This window comes from Macaca fascicularis, chromosome 6 (assembly GCF_037993035.2).
Source record: "Macaca fascicularis isolate 582-1 chromosome 6, T2T-MFA8v1.1".
Taxonomy (NCBI): Eukaryota; Metazoa; Chordata; class Mammalia; order Primates; family Cercopithecidae; genus Macaca; species Macaca fascicularis.
The window spans coordinates 120,601,337-120,615,025 of NC_088380.1; the positions used below are offsets into that span (position 1 = coordinate 120,601,337).

General features: G+C 42.0%; 1 protein-coding gene across 2 annotated transcripts in view; it reads left to right on the forward strand.

The window, feature by feature from the left end:
- Window positions 1–869: 869 nt before the first annotated feature.
- Window positions 870–13,689, forward strand: part of KCNN2 (potassium calcium-activated channel subfamily N member 2) — a 432,599-nt gene continuing 419,779 nt past the window's right edge. For both annotated transcript variants that reach the window (XR_012414582.1, XM_065546643.2), the window contains exon 1: window positions 870–1,424. The gene's annotated coding sequence lies outside the window, so the exon portion shown is untranslated. The remainder of the gene's footprint in view (window positions 1,425–13,689) is intronic.

Below are 13,689 nucleotides of genomic sequence, written 5' to 3' on the forward strand. Positions count from 1 at the left end.
GTGTTGCAGAAAATATGAAATGAGCCTGAAGCCAGGGAATCTATGGAGGATTGTTTTGTTCTTTCAGGCATGTGATAACAAAGGGGTCCCTCGCATAACAGCCCGCCGGCATTCACCTCTTGTCTCAAAATCTTCTCGGCTCCCGTTTTTGTTTTTTCAACTTGGAAATGGAATATATGAAAGACAGACTGAACAGTGGCAATCAAAATCCAGAAAGCTGGAGACATTTCTGCCATTCACAGAATTTATGAAAATCCCTTGTCTGGAAGGCTCTTGGAGAGCTCAAAATGCTCAGCGCGGCTGGTGAGTTCCCTGCAGCAGCTGGAAGTGGAGCTATAAATAGAGCGGGGAGGGAAGCGCCCTCCGGAGGGGAGCGGGCGGGAGATTCCCGGCTCTCCCCTCCGCCGCGGCGGCGCGTTCTGCGCCGGGGGAAGCCGGCTGGCGGGCGCGCGGCCTTAACCCGTGCGACACCGGGCAGCTCCTGCGGCAGCCAGGTAGGGCGTGATGGAGACCACGCTGGAAATAGGAATCAAGGCACGTTTCTAACCTTGTACTGGAACAACACATAGTCTGCGATTTCTCTCCCTCCCTCTCTTTCCTCTGCAGCTCCCTCCGGTTAACACCTGAAATTCGGCCTTAGAACACACACACGATGGAATTTGTTCCATATCTTTTTTTTTTTTTAAACCTTCGAGAGGCATAAATCCAAACCTAAAATTAAAATCATCCCCAAATTTGGTTTTGGGAATCATGTTGGTTTTCACCCTTCAGCGGCGTTCCCTCCCAAGTGCTGCATGCTGCTTAAGGACTGTTACTTTCTTGGGGAGGGAAGTATCGAATGAAAACGGTGTGTGTGTGTGCGCGCGCGCGTTTATTTTTGGCGCATGCACACCCCTCGGTAGCCTCAAGGTCGGCGATACCCTGAGCATTCTGGCCCCAGCCTACAGGACTCGCTCCTGCCAGCCAAAGACTCGAGAAGGAGGGAGTCCCCAGTCCCGGCGGGGCGCCTGGGATTCGGTTCAGTATTTAGCACAGTCAGTACCGAAGCAGGGGCAGCCAGGTGGGAGCTGAGCGCCCCAGAGGTGGACCCCAATCAGCAGCGAGTGGGCAGCTGGGGCCCGGCTCGCCCGCGCCCGCGCCCCGGAGCTCTCCGGCAGTCTCTCTGCGCCCCGAAGCTGGGGAGCCGGGGGAGCTCTCCCGGGCCGCAAGCAGGCACAGAATTTGACGCCTGGAGAGGCAGCTGGTTCTGGCTAGGACTCCTGATTCTTCTCAGATGGAAACAATTTCTCCCGGTGAACCTGCCGGAATTCCCAGTGGACTCGCACTTCAGCTTTGCCCACTGGCGCATTTAACCAAGGCCGCATTTACCGCTTTGAGGCAAATCTGAGTTTCAAATGGAGCGGGACTTCTGGTTGCAGAATGAGGTAAGGTCGCGACTAAGGTGACATTGACTAGGGCCACAGATTTAATGGGGACCAGCTTCCCCCAGGCAAGATACTAAAGTGAAGTTCGCCTGGGCTTTCACTCCTCCCTTCCCTCCTGCTTACTTTTCTCCAGCACCCACTCACACCTTAAAAAGAAACATTCTCCTGGATGGGGGACTCTCTTAGGCTATACTCAGCATTTTAGCGTTCTGCACTAGAGGCCATGCCACAGCGCGACCTGAAGTTCCCTATCCTCCCTTCCATCGTCCATCCTTCCCCTCTTGTCATCTTTCTCGGCTCTCCTCTTTCCTTATCCAATCTTTTATTTATTTTGCCATCCCGCTTTCTAGCTTCTCTTTCCTTTCTATGAAAATATGAACCAAATGAAGGGAGAGAGGGCAGACGGTTGTGATTTTTCTGTGTAATGTAATGCTGAGGTTATAGGGTATATGGATTGGTGGTTTATGATTATTGATTAGGTTTTCTTAAGCACCTACTCTGTGCTGCTGTTCAACTTCTTCAAGTTGGAGGTGACCAGACTGTTTTCTAGAAAATAAATTGCCCCAAGAACGTTGTCCTACCTCCTCTACTTCTTTCTCTAGGGTGTGGGAATGGGCATCTGCAACACCAGCGGATGCAGAGCTTGTGGGAAGGAGGAAACTTACTGAGTTCAGGCTGGTTTGGTGCCATTATGCCCTCAAGCCATGGATAGTAGTAACAAAAATCACACAATAATAATAACAACACATTTATTGAACACCTGCAGTGTTTGTGGTATTGTTCTAAGAATTTTACAAATGTTAACTCATTTAAACATCATAACTACCTCATGGAGTAAGGACTACTATTATGTCTTTTTTACAGATGGGGTAATTCAGAAACAGATGATTAAGTAATTCATTCATAATCATACAGTTAGTAAGTTGGGAAGCCGAGATTGAAGCTCAGCCTCTGAGACTAGAACAGAGCTCTTCATACATTGCATATCTCTGTCACTCACATATTCATCCATCCCCTCTGTGCCAGGTGCTGTGCTAGGAGGTGCAACAGTGGACAAGGCAACCAAGATCCTTGGAGCTTGTATTTCAGTTGAGGGGGACAGACTATGTATCAATAAACAAACTAGATTTCAGGTAGTGGTAGATACCATGAAGAAAAGAGAACAGAGTAATGTGCTAGCTTGGCTACCTTCACATGTTGAGTGGACAGAGAAGTTCTCTTGGTGGTAGTGATATTCAGGCTGAGACCCTGAAGAACTGAGAAGAAAGACAAATAGCCAATGAACGTATGAAGTGATGGTTGTTACTTAAGTAATCATGGAAATGCAAATTAAGTTCACATTGAGATATTCTTTTATATGCATTCGGTTGGCCCCAGATTAAAAAGTTTGGCAATATCAAGTGGTTGAAGAAGATATGGGTCCAAAGGATGTTCAAACATTGCTGGTGGGAGTATGAATTGGTACGATGACTTTGGAAAACAGTTTGATATTATATCCTAATTTGAACATTCGAACATGTGTGAACCAACAGTTCAACTTGCTTTTAGCTTTATACCTGTGAGAAACTTTTTACATGTTCAACAGAAGGCATGCAGGTGAATATGCTTAACACCCTGGTTTCCAATAATGAAAACCTGGAGGGACCATCAAGGCCTAGCACCTTGAGCTAGTGATGAATACTAGTGATGAATAGTATTGTTACACAAAGGGATATTATACAGCAAAGATGAATAAACAAAATGACATAACAATATGATTGGCTTTTAGCAATATAATATTAAGTGAAAATTAAGTCTAAAAATATTACATGTAGCATAATATTAAAAACTACTAAAATAAAAACCCAACTAGGTAGGGGGGCGTGTGTGTGTGTGCGCGCGCAATAACGTTATATAAATGGGAAAGCAAGAGAATGATGAACATAAAATTTGTGATTTTGTGATCATGGTTACCTCAGATGGAGGAGAAACAGGGGCACCATATGGTTAGTTAGAGGCAAGTCAGTGACTGTGTTTTGGCAGGTCACAATTGAGTTTTGGCTGGTAGGGCCAGGTATGCTTGCTGCATTATTAAAAATAACTAGTAAATAACAAAGTATGACAGGGCTAATGATGAGAGTATATGGTGGACCAGGTGTTAAGATGAACTCAGTTCTATGTACTGTGGTCCTAAGTGGAAACAGGAAAGAAAGGAAGGTAGACACTTTTGTCAGGGGGAGGGCTCTACTAGGAGAAAGAAGTTTGATGTTTTTAAGGAAGAGAAAAGCAGCCTAGAGTGACACAGTGGGTCAGCAGATGAGAGAGGTGGACTGGGACCAGATCCTGCAGGGCTTCGCAGGTCAAGGTAAAGAGTGGAAAAATTTTAAGCAGTGAAGAGACGTGATTGGGTTTAAGATTTTAAAAGACCGTTGTGGAGCTGCGTGGAGACTGGACCGTCGGAGGGGCATTTGGGAGGCTCCTGCAATGGTAGAGGAGAGAGGCTGATGGCAGGACTGCGGCTGTGTTTCTGCAGGTTACTTACTGCGCAGGAGACCAGCTCCGGGGGTCAAGTCGCTGAAATTCAGCCCCTGTTCCTGTTGCCAGGAAATGTCCCGTTGCCAGGCTGTGAAGGCCTGGAGGAAGGGCATATTTTTCAAATTGCGCAGAGAGCTCTGTAGGTCAGCAATAGCCTGTTGGTGGATCTGGGTGTTGTGCATAGACTTAAGGAGAAGTGGATAGATTCAGGGCACAATTGAGGGCAGAATGGACAAGGTTTGCTGATGGATTAGATATAAGGGTTATTAAAGGAAAGAGTAAAGAAAAGGAACTCCTGGATTTTTATTTAACTGCAAGGATAGTGGTGCTGTGTACAAAGAACAGAAAGAGCAGGGAAGATTCACATTCAAAGAAGTCATATTTTGGACATATCATATTATTTTTAAAATGCTCTCAGCCAAGTACAAATATCAGATAGTGAGTTAGACATGAGTGTGAAGCTTGAGGGAAGTTTCAGGCCAAGAGTCATGAATGTGGGAAGTATAAGTATATAGATGGTATAGCTCAAGTTCTCTACTTAGTGGTCATTGTCAGATTGTGAATTCCTTTGGGGCAGAGAAATTATGTCTTTTTTCCCCCAGCAAAGTATAAGGAATAATAGGTTATCAGTAAATATTTGTTGAACAGATGACAGAAGGATGCATAAACAAGGGGAAGGGGAGGAACTAGCCCAGGTTTCTGATGCTTCTGGTGTCTGAAGGCTGTGACTGTGTTGTTTTCAATCCCTCTTTGGGCTGAGGCAAGTCTAATGGTAGTGCCAGCCCTTTAGGAGACCCCAGAGCTACTCGGAGCAGCCAGAAATGGCAGAAACTAGAGAGTGAAGATGCAGGATGGCCAGGAGAGCTCCTGAAGGTCAAACAAGGAAGAGGAAAGAGTGTTGAGCCAGAAACAGGGTCACAACTAAGAATATGGCCGACCTCATGGGTGATGAGAGACAGTGAAATCATTGAGAGAAGATAGGACTGAAGTGGGTGAATGAAAGGATCAAGGCAGTTGATACAAATGGAGCCGTGAGGTTTGGTTTAAAGGCCAGTGTATTGCAGACATTTTTGATAGTCACCGGGTAGCTAGCTTGGCACTGGCCGAAACACTCCCTACCAGCCCTAGCCCCACAGTACCTCAGGCTGTGTGTTGTCCCTTGTGAAATCTCATTTAGAAAATGGTTGCTAAGGCATTCGCATGCCAGATATCACATCCCATCACACCGCTGTGAGTATGCAGCACTTAGCCTGCATGTGGGTTTCTAATACCTTCGCACTGGGATTGGGCACCTGGCCCTGCCCTGCTGCATTTGGGCTTGGCATGGTTCTCCCATGCCACCACATCCCATTCCCTTGGGGACATTTATTTTGTCAGCCTCCACCCTCTCGTTGCAGTTCACATCTCTTATCTGTGTTCTTTCCTCAAATGGATCCCTTTTGTCCCTTATTTACTGGTGTACCTTAGTGCCTGGCATGGTGCCTGACATACGGTGTGTGAGCAGCAATTGTGAAAGGGTGGAAGGAAGGAAGGAAGGGAGTGAGGGAAAATGAAGAATTTTTTTTTTTTTTTTGCTTGACTTTGAGGTGATCCAGAAGAGACCATCCCATTCTAATGATAAAGTCACAAGGACCTCCCTTTCCTCAGACATTGCTGAGTATGGGATTGCTTAATAATGTAGACTTTAGCATATACTAGACCTGCAGTTCCATTCTGGCTCTACCATATGTGACTTGGTTAGGTCACAATCTCTTAGAGACTATTAATCTGTAAAATATGGGTAATAACAAAACCTACTGTATAGTGTAGTTGTGAGTTTTAAATAAGATAAGGATGTGAAGTTTCTAGTGTAGTACCAGGCATGTAAGAAGGGCAGAGTAGAAATTTGGCTATTATTATTTTCCAAGCCATTTAATTGTCAATGCTGTCTTTGTTGACCAACTTCAAGTAATGCTTCTAATTCTTAGAATTCAGCCTCCTTACCCAGTAGGGCCAGTGCTCTGGCAGTGGAGTAGTAGCCATTTTAGGCAGATGGGGAACTATTCCTGGGCACATGGGCATTTGCTGTTCCATTTCTCACATTATGCTACATAGTATTCCATTGCGCATAATTCATGGGCAGCTGGGAGTCTGAATAATAGTGAGGATTCAGAATTTATTCATTCAACATTCCATAAACAGTGATTGAATGTCTTACTATGCAAATGGAGACGCAATGATGACTAAGACACAGTCTCTGCTTTCAAGGAAATCACAGTCTAGTTATTGGCCGGGGGGACAGACAAATAAACAGACAATTGCAATATACACATTCATGGGATCACTCCCAGTACCCTCACTCCAAGACGCTACCCCCCACCCCCACTACTGCTGAGAAGAATGGTGTGAACATAGTAATAGTGATGGTCCCTTGTATTTGTACATATACTTACAGTTTACAACTGTTACTTTCAATTATTTCATTTGATTTTCACAACTTTATGAGATAGGTAGAGATATTACACCCATTTTATAAATGAAATCTAAGACTCCATTGAGCAGATGCCTTTATAACTAAGGCAAAAGTGTGTCATGCAGGACACTGCCATGATTTGTCCTTCCAGCCCTTTTGTACACTGTTCCCACTCAGGGATCTAGTTTGCCACCTTTGTGGGCATGGAGTTTGATTCTGATTGTGAGTTCACTGCTTGGATTTGATGGCTAAGTTTAACTTCCCTGTTGGGACCTTTGTTCTCTGTAGACTTAGACAGACAACTCATCCCATTCATGTGGGTTTGTGCAACCTTTCTGATCTCTGGGACTCAATTTCAGCATTGGCTGGGAGGCAAAGCCCAGGTGAGGATCACAACGGTTTCCCTGGGAGGAGGGATTGGTGATAGACATTAGGTTGATTGTCTATGCTCGTGCAAGTGGGAAGTGGAGGATCTGGTAGGAGAACCTTCAGATAGCACAGTTTTACGAAGCTTGTCCAATCAAGTGGATGTTTTTCTTGACTAGAGAAAAAACATAGGAATCACTTTATCCTCCTTAAAAATTGAATGACTTATTTACATTTCCCCAAAGATGACCAACTGTAGTTGGTCATTTATGAAATAGTTAGACATCTTCTCATACAGAATACATCATTGATTGACATTTGCTTATGATTATTTAAGAAATATGGGTTCTGTTGTTTTTGTAAAATTAAGGAAAGTAAACTTCACAGACTTATTTGTCATGTAATTATAATGTGGGAAAATGAGTTTGTTGCCCAAAATAACATGTGTTTACCTAATCTACTTCTGTGTTTTTATCTTTGTGTAAGATGTTATTACAGTAAGTATTTCTGCTGCCCACAGAATATCTGGGCAGGGCAGCGCAAAGACCTCCTGCCAGGCCTGCAGTGCAGCAAGAGGATGATTTTGGCTGTAGTGGTTCAGAAGTACTGAAAGAGCACCCTACCTCCACAGATCTGTTACCACAATAACTTTGATTATATTGTCTTATGTAGGAGAAAAATAGGTTTACTGATCATTTTCTTCAACTTTAAATGTGAGGTTTGTGAAACACATGAGAAATAATTTGTCAAAAGTGAGTTTTGAAGAGGGCCTTTTAATTTTCATTTGCTTCAGTGTACTAGGGATCAAGTTACATGTTAATTGACTGGTGAAGAAATCCTAGTAAGAAATTTGTCCTACATGCAGGGAGAACAGTCTGAATTAGCAAAAAGTCTCAATTACAGTGTGTGTTTGTGTTTTAAGAAATATCTTTGTTTTACTTCCAATTTATGTGTTATTATACTTAAAAAGTGTTTTGCATTAGTCTCTTCTATCATGTATAAGACCTCACATGTAGTTATTAACATCCATTGAATATAAACAGATAGGTCCTTAAAAATAACCCTGTTTTTCTTTTAAGGCAGTTAAAATTTTAGGATACTAATTTGCTAGGCAGAACTCTTCATTGCACTTAGGTAAACTTCATTCCAAGCTAATTCAAAAGAGCATAATTTCCAAATTACCAAAACCTGAATGATTTTTGCTGTAAATTCCCATTAAAAATCAAGCATCCAGTCAAAGATAATGATTTTCTGCTTAACTTTAAGAAAGAGTTTTTTCTTTCCAGGTCAGAGGAAAATTTGCTCACTTGTATTGACAGTTTTAGTGTGTCCTGAAAGAGACGGCCTTAGCAACTGCAGGCAGCTGTGCTCAGCTCCTCCCTCATTCCACTATCTAGCCCCTACTGTGGATGTAAAAAGTTTCATGCAGCCCCTCAGACAAATGACTGACAAAAACTAAGCCCCAGATGATGATTATCATGTATGTGTCTGCAACTGAGGCTGCTCTTTGTCAGGGCATCTCTGGCCAGTCAACATTGATTGACTCGTCCTGCTGTGCTTTTTATACGCCTGGTGCAATACAGAAATATGATTTTGCCATATGTAGGATAGTAGAGATAGAGGAAGATGAAAGCATGGCAGCCCTGATGAGTGCTTCTTAAATTCATGGTTTTCAAAAGAGATTTCTGTGTCCCACTCCCAGAAATTCTGACTCAGTGTCTAGAGAACTGCCCCCAACCTCCAAATTTCCATTTCTAACAAAGGCTCCCAGGTGATGCTGATGCTGCAAGTCTGTCCAGCATAATTCAAGCAGCACTGGCCCAAATGCTAATTTTGAGAAGACTCAGGTGAGGATAATGGAACTGCATTTCAGAAATAAAATTCATCAGAACATGACTACTCCACCAGAGGGAGATAAGGCAATGCTAGGCTGACCAGCTGCACCAGTTTGACCCAGACCGTCCTGATTTTAGCACTGGAAGTCTTGTGTCCTAGGAAACCACTGAGTCCCAGACAAACCGGAAAGTTAGTCACCCTACAAGGCGTACTAAGCTAGTTTATTATGGCAGCTTTAATGTACTTTAAAGTGATTGGTGTATAGCCTAACGTTTAAACTTCTGGTGTGTTTTAAGACAAGCCATTGAGCATACTGTGAAATGACAGGTAACCACATGTGACAGAGGCAATGCCAGCTAGAGCCTTCAGCTTTTCTACATCTCTTTTCTTACAAGTTATGGTAGATCAGGGGTTCCCAGACCTGTCTTCAGATTGGAATCACCTGGAGAGCTTAACAAAATGCTTGTGTTCTACTCCCAGAGATTGTAAATTAATTGGTTTGGGGAGTGGCCTGGATGATTGTAGTTTTAAAAAGATCCTCAGCTGATTCTAACATGTAGACACATTTAGGAACCCCCGTGGCAGATAGTCTCCAAAGATGGCAGCTACTAATGCCTCTCACTTTGTGCAGACACACCGTTCATCTCATCAAGAGGTAGGGTTTATTTCCCGTCCCTTTGGATCCTGCTGCTTTTGTGACTTGCTTTGAACAATAAAACTCAGTGGAAGTGGCATTCTGGCCCTTCTGAGCCCAGGCCTTAAGAGGATGGTGGTTTTTGTGTCCTCCTGGGAAGCCAGTCTCCATGCTAGAGGGAGAACCATTCAAAGTCCACAGTACTGTGAGGAGGCTCCAGCTAGCTTGTGGGCAGAGCCATCATGTGAGAGAGCATTGAGACATCAGATGTGTGAGGGAAGCTCTCTTAGACCTTCTGTCCCAGCCCAGTCAATAGCTAAATTTGACCCAGTGAGTGACCCCAGCTAGTGCTACCAAGAGCAGAAGTATTCAGGAAAGGTCTCCTTTCTCCATTATTGCCTTAGGTCATTTAGCTTTGGGTGGCATGTTATGGAACACTATATCGCTGAAACACAAGTGGATTCCTTGCACTTCCTGGTAGTGATATAAAGGGGGCATTTTGAAAGGTCCTGTATAAACAAGGAATGTTTTGTCATCTTCAGCTCAAAGTGGAAAGCCAAGTTAACCCTGTGTTACTGTATATTAGAAGGGAAACATTATTAATTTCATTAATAAAATTATTAGTGATAGTGAACAAAGATATAGTAGCTTCAACAGTCTTTCCCTTGTATCATCCAGAGATCGGAGCCCAAAGCACAATGCTTAGAGTGCTATTAGTTTTTGTGGGGCTGTTCAAACCCAGAGCATCAGGATGAACAAGACAAGAGAAAATGTGATGTGATGTGATGCCATGTATTCCCGCACTGGCTACTGTTAAATAACAAGCTGGGATGGATACGCTACCAGTGTCACTTATAGAGTGACATAGTGTATGCACTTGATATTTGGATTGTGAAGAGGAACTGTCCCTTGGAGTAGTTCATTGGAGAGAAGACAAAAGAAGAACTTAGCTTTCTAGCGCTCTCCTGTTTCATCTCCTATTGATGAAGTTTTACCCCATGGGAAGCTAATGCCACATCTGGCTTCTCAGTGGCTACTTGGAAATCCAGACACCATGCCACACAATATGTTGTTTCACCCAAGTCCAAAAGTGGAAGGACACCTATGTGTACATGAAGTGCTTACCAAGAGACACAGAAAAGAAGTTGATGAAATCTAAGGTGAATGACCTTTTTGTGTACTTTACATTTATTTATTGTTTTTTGCTGAAACACTGTAGGTGTGCCTTATTTTGATAATGCTTTTGTAGACTACATTCTAAGACTGAGAGAATCTCTTAGCCATATGCTTAGTATCAACATAAATGCAATATTAGTCTTGACTGGTCTTTTCCCTTCTAATAATCACGCCAAACTAAACACTTTCCATGGACGGTTGCAAAAGTGGTAAGTAGTAGCAGCTCTGCTTTCGTCTGCAGCTTCAAGGATTTGGTTCTTATTTTACTATTTTACAGAGCCAAGTCTTTCCTGGTATAGAGGGGAGTGTGCATGCTTTATATCTTCCAGAAAGAAGCAAGACACCAGTGAGTTGTTGCTAAGAGCTTTTAACTATTCTCCTATACAGTTCTTTTTATTTTATTTTATTATTATTATTATTTTATTTTTGCAATGAGGAAAACAATTTTGGTTGTATAAACATTATGCCATGTTTAGTTATTTCGTGAGACTGGGTGGTTCTTAAATGTCGGTGGCTTTATATGACTATTATTACATTTTGCAATCCAGTCTGAGCCTGACTGTAGGAGTCATAATATAAGAGAATCAAAAGTCTATTTAACATATTGGAAGGTTTCTTGTTCAGAGCTTAATCTTTCTGGAAAAAAGGTTGTTTGCATTGGTTTCTCAGCAATCAACTTGGGTTAGCTTAAGTAGCATAAAGGACCAGATGTATTGAGGATTCAAGCAATGGTGTCGTAAAGAACTTTCTTTCTCTGTCTCTAATTTTATCCCCATCTCTTGGTCCTTCTTTTGTTTATGATGGCTTTGTTCTTAGGCACATTTTTCTCTTGTGGCTCCATGATACAAACCAACAGATACAAGCTTTACCTCTTGGCATAATTTTACTTTAGGCGAAACCCTAGGGTTGAGTTTAAATGGACACGTCTAGAGTAAGTTGTCATTTTCAGATTTGGGAGGAATCTGAGAGCAATTCCCCTGGGAAAATTAAAAATGCTGTATCAGAAAAACGTGAAAGAATGCCAGGATGGCAATAACAACGGATACACAGTACTGTGGAAAAGGGGCTCACAGGCTTCCAGCTGAACGATTGAAGTGTTTTTTGTTTGTTTGTTTTTGTTGTTGTTGTTTTTTATGGGTTTTTTTTTTAGATGGAGTCTTGCTCTGTCACCAGGCTGGAGTGCAGTGGCGCAATCTTGGCTCACTGCAACCTCTGCCTCCTGAGTTTAAGTGAGTCTCCTGCCTCAGCCTCCCAAGTAGCTGGGACTACAGGCGCGTGCCACCATGCCCAGCTAATTTTTGTGTGTTTTAGTAGAGATGGGGTTTCATCATGTTGACCAGGATGGTCTCGATCTCTTGACCTCATGATCTGCCCGCTTTGGCCTCCCTAAGTTCTGGGATTACAGGTGTGAGCCACTGCGCCTGGCCACGATTCAAGTTTTGAGAACTCACATGACTATCTGTAAATGGACACAAGTTTCAGGGAGTAGACTCACATAACTGAGATCAGGGAGACTGATATATAAACTGAATATCAATTTACTATTTCATAGTAAGGACATTCAAACCACCTCAGCTGCCAATGTTGACAGAACAATTCATTTTCCCCACTTAGGTAAACCACAAGGAAAACCAATCATAAGAAATGTGCTCAATGAATATGAATCAGAAAAAAGAGGAGACAGTGTCAGGGTCCACAGTAGGATCTGCCACAGGGACCAGATAATTGGGAAGTTTTGAGCCAGAGCAATATTGTTTCTAGATGGCATATAGAAAGTCTCTGAAATGTTAATGCTTTGGGCTTCCTTTTTGACCAGAATTTATCTAAGTGTGGCTCCAACCAGCTGCATTGAAATCACCTGGCAACCTGATAAAATGCAGATTTCTGGTCTCACCCCAGACTTGCTAAGTTGAAATTGATGAAATGAAGCTACATTTTCAACAAGCTCTCCTGGTTTTGTCTCTGTAGTATGAGATAATTCCTCTAAGCAAATCAAATCCCTTTGTCCATGCATCTTTAAGCTAATGGGATATAAGTGATTCAATTTCTGTTTAAATTTTTAAATATTTTGTTTTGTACCTATCGTAGCTAAATTGGGTATTTTTATTCATTTTAAGATTCTAGTCAGAATTATAAAATTACAATTTTCTGATTAGAAATTAATATAAATATAGAAAATTTGGAAAGAATGGAAATATGTGAAGGATTAGGCAAAAGCATTCATAAATTTGTGATGATTTGTTTTATCTTTTGTATGTATGTATTCATACCCCACTCCTCCCACAGGGGTCTGTGTATACTGTCAATAGAATTTGATTTTTGTTTTATTTGCTCCAATTTAATTTGAGAACAACACTCTATATTGTTAGTCTTCACTTGCATAATATTAATGGCTATTCTAAAATTTGCCATTCAAAACATATATAGAGTTTTATCCCCTCAGATCATTAATCAGATATATTATATGAAGTTTTTTTTACAAGTATGGAATAATGAGATGTTTACTTTAGAATAGAAGGAATCACATATTTATTTTACCAACAAAAACTAGTTTTTCCAGGAGGGAGGCTTTTAGATATGTTCCCAATAAGGGACTATTATAACAAAGTCACAGAAGTCATGGTTGATGATTAATTACCATAGGACTGGTAAGTGCATTTAACCTCCTATTACTAGAGTAGTTTACAAGTTTAAGTGAAAAAATTAATTTCTACACCAAATATTCTAACAAATACTTTTCTATAACAGATAATTCTTAGCCTCAAGGTTAGAGTTCAATAGTCCTTGAAACATAATTATTAAATAAATTTCTGAATATTACATAAACTCATTTGCCGTTTTGAGAAAACAGACTTGGGCAGAAATTCAACTTTGAGCTTCTAAGGTATAGAAGAAATTTGGAGTTAATCGAACATTTATGACCACATTCAAATTTTATGTCCACACATGGTGTGCAGTTGTACCAGCCCCTGTTTATTCACTATTTCAGATCAGCTTAGCCCTGTCTACACCTTGGCCTCACATTCACAGCCAGAGTTGCCCAAGTGACAGTTTACACTGTTTCCAGGGGTAAAAAGCTCAGGCTGCTCTCATGTTCCGGGGCATACATTTCAGGGTCCTCACACATAGCACTCACTGATAAGGAGACTTCTGCACTTGCTCCTGTCTCTGCTGCAGAAGCTCTGCCTCTCCCAGTGCTGCCCAGAGGGTCCGGGGAACATAATTCACAGTGTAGGGAACTTAATGCATCATGGAGTAGACATTGACCAAGGCAAGATAGGAGAGGA